The following is an 8,852-nucleotide window of genomic DNA, read 5'->3' on the forward strand; positions in this document are numbered from 1 at the left end:
AGTATTCATTTCGGAAATATGAATACTTAAACTTGATATATTAAAACTGATCACCTTAATGTTGATTATTTTGTAACACCCTGTCATCCTAAGCCTTAGATCTAGCCATAAAGCAAAGGACAACAAAGCGTCATGATAGTTTTAAAGCTCATATCATAATATAAAATCAAGGAATATAATACACTAGAAGCCCGATGTAGGAATAAAAGCTCAAAGACGTAGAAAATAGAGACACAAAAGCGCAAAGCGTTCACACACAATAACTAAAGCATAAAGGTGAGAAAAGAGATTAAAGATACAACATAAACAAGGTATATATATATATATATATAGACACAAACACACACAATAACAAAAGGGGAACTAGTCAAGAGAATTAAAGTGTAGAAACAAGAAATTGTAGAAGAAGCAAGATGAAAATCATGAAATTGGACCTAGATCTATGATGAGAATAACCCTAAGAACCCTAATTCTAGAGAGAAGAGGGAGCCTTCTCTAGAAACTAACCTACATGATGCCAATCCTACAACTAAGTGCTTCCCACTTTGTCCAATCTTCAATTCTGCATGAAATAGCCTCTGGAATCAATTGGATTTGGGCCTGGAAAGCTCAGAAATTGCCCCTAGCATTTTCACTTTAATTAGGTCAAGTGCGAGCATCGACGCGTAAGCGCGGGTTACGCGTACCCGTCGCTTGACAATTTGCTAACCACACGTACGCGTAGTACACACGTACGCGTCGCCATACGACGTCATCTTCCACGCTGGTGCACTCCAAATCCTTTATTTTCCATGAGTTTTTCACTTTGCATGCTTTTTTCTTCACTCTTTTGATCCATTCCTAGCCTTTTCAACCTGAACTCACTCAACAAACACATCAAGGCATCTAGTGGAATCAAAGGTAAATAAAAATTATCAATTTAAGGGCTTAAAAAGCATGTTTTCACATTTAAGCACAAATTAAGGGAAAATTACAAAACCATGATAATTCATTGAATAAATGTGGGAAAAGGTGATAAAATCTCCCAAAATAAACACAAGTTAAACCATAAAATTGGGGTTTATTAGACCTTCCCACACTTAAACCAAGCATGTCCTCATGCTAAAATCAAGAAAGAAGCAAATGGTATCAAAATTTATTCAATGCAAGCTATCTATATGCAATCTATCTACATGAATGCATTTTATCTATATGAATGCAATTGCTTGGTCAAAATAAATCAACTCTCAAGAATGCAAATATAAGAAGAAGGGCTAAAGCCATGGCAATCAAATCAGTCCCACAATTGAATTGAATTATTGAAAGATTTTACAAACTTGCAAGAGAAGATGATCATAGGTGGAAACATGTAATTGAGCAATCGAACCCTCACCGGATGTGTATCCGCTCTAGTCACTCAAGTGTGTAGGGTTGATTCACTCAATTCTCTCGTAATCATGCTTTCCAAGATTAGTTTTTCATCTAACAATCAACAATTATTTCATGCATGCATACAAATATCATGAGGCCTTTCCCATAGGTTGTAATGGGGCTAAGGTCAATGTAGGGTTGTATATAGTCAAGTGGACTAGAAATTTGAATCTTTGATAAGCTTAAACTTCTCACCTAACCTATATAACAACCTATACAATTTCAAAGCTAACCTAACTACTCATTCTTCACTTTTTCAGACACTCATGCATTATCTTTTTTTATCACAACACATATGCATTGATTTTATTAAACTTCACTTCGTGGCATTTTGTCCCTTTTTTATTGCTTTTCTTTTTTATTACTTTTTTTTCCTTTTTGGTATATATATATATTTTATTTTTGCAATAAAGTATATACAAAGGTATCAATGCATATGGCTTTGCCTTTAATTAACACATGAGTATGTACCTAATTCCCAAATTTTTTTGACAAAAATATAAAAACACCCTTTTATCGCAACCCAATGTTCCCAATTCTCCCAAACTTGAATGATAAACACTCTCACTAGTTTAAGCTAATCAAAGATTCAAATTAAGGACATTTGTTATTTTTCACTTTAGACTTGTAATGTGCTAAAATTAAGAACGAATGGGTTAAACATAGGCTCAAGATTGGCTAACAATGGAAGATAAAAGGTAGGCTATTTGGGTAAGTTAATGAAAACAATTGCCTCAATCATATAAGTTCATTCATACACAAAATAATGGACATAAAAAATTAAATAAATCAAAGATTACAATCATAGAAAGAGAATAATGCACACAAGAATGAAAATCAGTGGTTATAAGATGTAACCACATAGTTAGGCTCAAATATCACATGCTTGTGTTCTTAGCTCGAAGACATGGTCCACAATATAAGTATAATTCAAGCAAGTTCTAAAAAAAGTTTTTTTTTCAATCCATTAGGGTGCCCTATAGATAAAATTTTTGAAAATTTTCATTATTTTGACTAAGCTTATTATATATATATATATTTGCAAAATAGGAAAATGCAACTAAAAATCCTAAAAGACCTAAAAATGAAATGCAAAAGTGTTGGGATTAGAAACTTGTCACCCAAAAATGCCAAGCGGTCGGACGACCTCCCCATACTTAAAAGTTTGCACCGTTCTCGGTGCACTCGAAGATGAGTAAGGGGGTACGGAGACTCTCCGGGTTGCTACCTTCAACTGGTAGGTCAACTAGTTGCTACATGTCCTTCTTCCGCTTCCATTTTTGCTTATGATGGCTTATGCTGAGAATAGAAAACAGGAGATAATATGACAAGTAAATACACAAGCAAGGAAGCATGGATTGTTGGAATGAGGTAAATCACTAGAATTTAGTGAGTGAATTAGTGTGAGATTAATGAAAAATAGGTGTGGGGGTCCTAAATTGCATGCAGTTTAGAACTCACATCCTAGTATTTAAGAGCCATGTCACAATTATGCAAAAGAAGGCATACACTCACTCATTCTAGTGTGCTTGAAATACTTTAAGAAGACTTGTAAGTCAACATACAAACAAGTATTGAAGAAGCATGAAAGCATCCAAGCAATTAATCAAGCAATTGTGAAATTAGATAATGCATGCGCATTGATTGATATGCTAGTAAACTTAGCGAGCAAAATGGTATATGAAACCTACACATCAAACAATGACACATATTGAAGTTGTTGAAACATCTAAGTGATATAGAGGTGGAAGACATAGGTGATATGAAACTTAAGGAAAAGAAGATAGAAGTGAAAATCACTCACATAGCAAGCATGGTCCACAAAGCTTAGAAAGCTCAAAAATATGTCACTAGGTAAGCTTTCGATCCAATTTCACAATTCTAGAATTTCAAGTCATGAAATAGGTGATGTTCAATCATAAACAAGCATCCTAAAAAAAATTCATTGATAATGTATAATTGCCTAATAATGGATGATGAATGCATGGTGGCTAAAACGTGCAATTCAAAAGATTTAGAAGCTTAAAGGCAATGTCATATGCACTTGGTAGTCCAAAACATTGAGCATGAAAAGTTTAAAACCAAGTAACAAAACATAACCTCAACAGAAAATTCCAACAATGAAGTAAAAATAACATCTCCTAAATAATCAGCAGCAAGAAATGGTAAACAGGATTAATTATCCAACACATATAATGAAAAACAGAAAATTAAACAAAAATTAAACTAACTAAATAACTGGCTAAAAGAAATGGTGTTAAATAATGTTTGGTAGTGTTGGATGATGGTTGAAGGGGGGAAGAAAAAAAGAGGAGAAAGAAAAAGGAAATAAATAAAGTCTTTGTAATTATAAATATCTAATAAATATAATTATAAACCAAATTTTCATTCAAAATATAAGTATAAATATTCTCTCCAAAGCAAAATAAACAAAATCCAAAACATAATTATAAATATTGTCACCAAAATAACATAAACATAATTCAAAACACTCAATTTTTATCTTCATACTCTTGTAAGTTAGGTTGGGGGAAGTTAGGTTTTGGCAAAAAATTGCAAAAATATTCCCTCACTAAAAAAAACCTTAGCCCGACGGGGAAGCCCGCCCCGCCCCGCCAAAGCCCGCCAAAGCCCGCGGTTTAAGCGGTGCGGGTTAGGCGGGCTTTTGCTATTTGGTGGTCCCGATTTTCCAGCCCAGCCCGCCTTTTTTGGCGGGTTACCCGGGCCGGCATGGCGAGTTTAGGCCCGTTTGCCACCCCTAATCCACGCATGCGTGTCAGGCGACGCCTAAATGTGGATGCGTGAAATGGAAGCGACGTGTATGCGTGGGTCACGCGTACACGTGATGTGTTATTTGGAGAGTCGACGCGTACGCGTGGTTCACGCGTACGCGTGGGTTGGTTTTGTGCTAAGGGCACAAATCCAGCACGCCACTCGCATAACTCTCAGGTAAATGTATGGAGGGGTGAAACTTCTGGATGCATGCGCACGCGTGGGTGACGCGTGCGTGTGAATGGTCAAAAAACTTAGATCCACGCGTACGCGTGGGTGACCTGTACGCGTGGGTTGGTGCTCTATTTTTCAAAATTTTTCTATGTTTTTGCACCAAACCAAGCATTCCAGACCTCCAAGGGAAAGGGAAAGGCATTGTAGTCAGAAGGTGGTTCATATTGGTGAAAGTCTTGAGGTGGTGTGTATGAAATTCGTGGTTTATGGGAGTATTGGTGTTAGAATGTTGGTGACTCTAAGTATGGTTCATATGGTGGTTGGTACGGTAGATATGGGTTAGGATCATATGGAGGTGAATGGTGGTATGAGGCTTGTGAGTATGGTGGAGGGCTATATTAAGGAGGGAGTTCATATGCATATGATGATTGTGGTTGATAACCACAATGAGGGTCATCACACACATTAGATTGGTATGCATCTTGAAATGGCTCTTGTCCATAGCACATTGGTGGAGGTTATTGCCATGTAGGTTCATCAAATGCTTGGGGCCCCTCCCACCTTTGTTTCCCAAATCTTTGATGCACATCCTCGTTGTAATTTCTATTTCCAACAACATAGTTAGAACCACACTCATAGCCAAAGGAATGAGAATTCATAGTGATAAGAGAAAATAAAAACAAATACTAATAAGGAACAAAGAGAACAAAATCCTACAACTAGCAAAAACTAACAAACAAACCAAAAATCAAGCTATTCAGAATATATACAATAGCCAATAACATAGCACCATTGCAATTTCCTGGCAACAGCGCCATAAATTTGATTGCAAGGTTTATTGTTGGTCTATATTTTCTCCCAATAGAAACAAGAACTTTGTTGTAAGTATAGTTCCAAACCAACAAACAACTCTCACATCAAATTTAAATTGATTTTGTCACACGTACAAATCCTAAATGAAAATTTACCGAAGTATTCAAACCTCGGATCATCTCACAAGGAATCGCAATGAAGTGGTCAATTATTGGCTATGAAGGAACAAGGGGTTTGATTGATAAAGGTGCAAGAAAATAAAGGGCAAGAAAGTAGATGGCAAGAAAAGTAAATCAAGTAAGCAATTAAAGAAAGAAAGTAATATAAAGAGACACTCATGGCAAATATTGAGAATATAGGCTTTCTATCCTAGTCATTTATAAACCGCTATTTTATGATTCATATTGTGTTTAATTGTGTGATTTTATCCAGTCTTCACCCACTTATTCATATGATTTGCATGTATTTACAATTCCTTCCTAAAAATATTCTATGATCAATAACTTGCTTCCTAAAGACCTTTTAGTTGTATATTTTTATCTTCCTTCGTACCATTCGATGCCGTGATCTGTGTGTTAAGTGTTTCAGGCTTCATACGGTAGGAATGGCGTAAGGAATGAAGAGGAAGCATGCAAAAAAATGGAAGGAACACAAGGAATTGAGGAGATGACTAGCGAAGAGTCACGCGGTCGCATGGCTCACGCGACCGCGTGAAATGGAAGAAATCTCAGTGACGCGCCTGCGTGCCTGATGTGACCGCGCGGATTGGAAGCTGCACGAACGACGTGAATGCGTGGAGGACGCGCACGCGTGGTACGAGAAACGCAGAGTGACGCGAACGCATGGATGACGCGGCCGCGTGACGTGTGCGATCTACAAAATTATAAAAGTCGCTGGCACAGATTCTGGGCCGCATTTCAACCCAGTTTTTGGCCCAGAAACATATGTTAGAGCCAGGGAACATGTAGAGACAAAACAACAATTCATTCCGCACAATTTCAAGTTTTTATATCTGATTTTACTCTCCCCTTGGTTTTCCTCTTGAACATTCATAAAATTAGGATTTTGAAGATTCTTGGCTTTAGCTTTTGAGAAGAGTTTACCTCCGGTCTAGTCATCATAGTTTGTTATTTACTTTTCATTTACTCTTCCATATTCTTAATTTTGCCAGAGTTGACATTGGATTATTTTCATAGTTTATTAATACAAAACTATTTTTACTTTCAATTAATCTCTTTTATTATTATTTATTATGTCTTCTCTTATTTTTCCTATTGATTTTGTGAAGTCTATAATTATGATGAGTGAGTAGTTTCCCAACTTGATTGGGAGATGATTAAAAGGAGAACCTTGAGTTGGAATACTCAAGAGTTCAATTGTAATTGGTTTATTGTTGGTTGACTTGTTAGTCACTAACTCTAATCCTTCCCAAGGGAGAGGATTAGGACTTGTGAATAGAAGTTGACTTTTAATTTGACTTTTCTTAATTCGTTGAGGGCTAACTAAATTAAAACAATGACTAATTGTTAATTGCTCTTGATAAAATTCTAACAAGGATAGAACTTCCAATTAATCTTCTCCCAGTCAGGATTTTATTTAAATCATATAAATTCTCTAATTTAATTTTCTGTCCATCAAATTCAAAACCTCTTTTGAAAACCTCTGATTGATAAAATAGCACATCTTCCTGCAACTCGTTGGGAGACGACCTGGGACTCATACTCCCAGTATTTTATTTCTGAAATTTTGTGACAACCCTTTTCTAAATTGACGAGTGGATTTTTGCCGGTTAAGAACTATACTCACAATGCCATTTCTCTAATTAATTCTTAATCTACCAATTTCCACTCACGTCATTCATACAATGATTAATTCATCCTCTTTAGTTAACTCCAACAAATGGAAGAAGGTATCATGTTATCTTCACATAGGGAGAACGTCAAACAAGACTAGTTAATCATATCACAATAATAAATAAGAATTTATATGATTACGTCATCCCCGACGATGGAAGAAGGTATCATGTTATCCTCACACTCGAATAAAGTCTAATAAGACTAGCTAATCTCAATCCTAAAGTCCTAATCAACTTACTAATTGAATTAGCAAAAGATTAGCGTCAATGGAAACAATATTAGCTAACAACTCTAGATCGCCAACATGAGTTGGGTCTTCATGACTCATGATTGCCCAATTTCTCTTTCCAAGCCAAGAATGCTCAAAAATCTACTAGAGACCTCAACCCGTCCACTTGTTTGAGGATGATAAGGGGTTGCCACTTTATGGCGGACTCCATACCTCTGAAGAAGAGAGTCTAGCTATTTGTTGCAGAAGTGGCTTCCTCTATCACTGATTAGTGTCCGGGGGACACCAAACTGATTAAAAATAAATCTCTGAAGAAAGCTTAGCACCACTTTGACATCATTAGTGGGTAAAGCCACTACTTCTACCCACTTGTACACATAGTCAACCGCCACTAAAATAAAGTTGATTGAACATGAGGGTGGAAATATTCCCATGAAATCAATACCCAACACATTAAACAACTCAATCTCTAATATTCTATGCTCTTGTATCTCATAGTTGTTGGTGAGATTCCCAACACTCTGGCACTTGCCACAGTTCCTCACAAAATCCTGAGCATCTTTAAAGAGAGTCGGCCAATGAAAACCTCTCTAGAGGACCTTAGTCACTATCCTTTCACCCCCAAAGTGGCAACCGTACTCGGAACTATGACAATGCCAGAGAATCTGTTGTGTTTCCTTATCTGAAACACAATGTCGGATAATACCATCTGAGCATCTGATGAGCGGATAATTTATACGCTTTTTGGCATTGTTTTTAGTATGTTTTTAGTATGTTTTTAGTTAGTTTTTATTATATTTTTATTAGTTTTTAGTTAAAATTCACTTTTCTAGACTTTACTATGAGTTTGTGTGTTTTTTTGTGATTTCAAGTATTTTCTGGCAGAAATTGAGGGACCCGAGCAAAAATCTGATTCAGAGGCTGAAAAGAACTGCAGATACTGTTGGATTCTGACCTCCCTGCACTCGAAGTGGATTTTCTAGAGCTACAGAAGCTCAATTGGCGCACTCTCAACTGCGTTGGAAAGTAGACATCCTGGGCTTTCCAGCAATTTATAATAGTCCATACTTTGCTCGAGATTTGATGGCCCAAACAGGCATTCCAAGTCAGCTCAAGAATTCTGGCGTAAAACGCCAGAACTGGCACAAGAATGGGTGTTAAACGCCCAAACTGGCACAAAATCTAGCGTTTAACTCCAAGAAGAGCCTCTACACGAAAATGCTTTAATACTCAGCCCAAGCACACACCAAGTGGGCCCGGAAGTGGATTTTTATGTCATTTACTCATCTTTGTAAACCCTAAGCTACTAGTTCTCTACAAATAGGACCTTTTGCTATTGTATTAGACATCTTGGTAGCTATCTTTGAGTAGTCTTATGCTATCTTAGATCATGGGGGCTGGCCTCTCGGCCATGCCTAGACCTTGTTCTTATGTATTTTCAACGGTGGAGTTTCTACACACCATAGATTAAGGTGTGGAGCTCTGCTGTACCTCGAGTATTAATGCAATTACTAATGTTCTTCTATTCAATTCAGATTATTCTTGTTCTAAGATATTCATTCGTACCCAAGAACATGATAAATGTGATGATTATGTGA

Source organism: Arachis duranensis, chromosome 9 (assembly GCF_000817695.3).
Source record: "Arachis duranensis cultivar V14167 chromosome 9, aradu.V14167.gnm2.J7QH, whole genome shotgun sequence".
NCBI lineage: Eukaryota > Viridiplantae > Streptophyta > Magnoliopsida > Fabales > Fabaceae > Arachis > Arachis duranensis.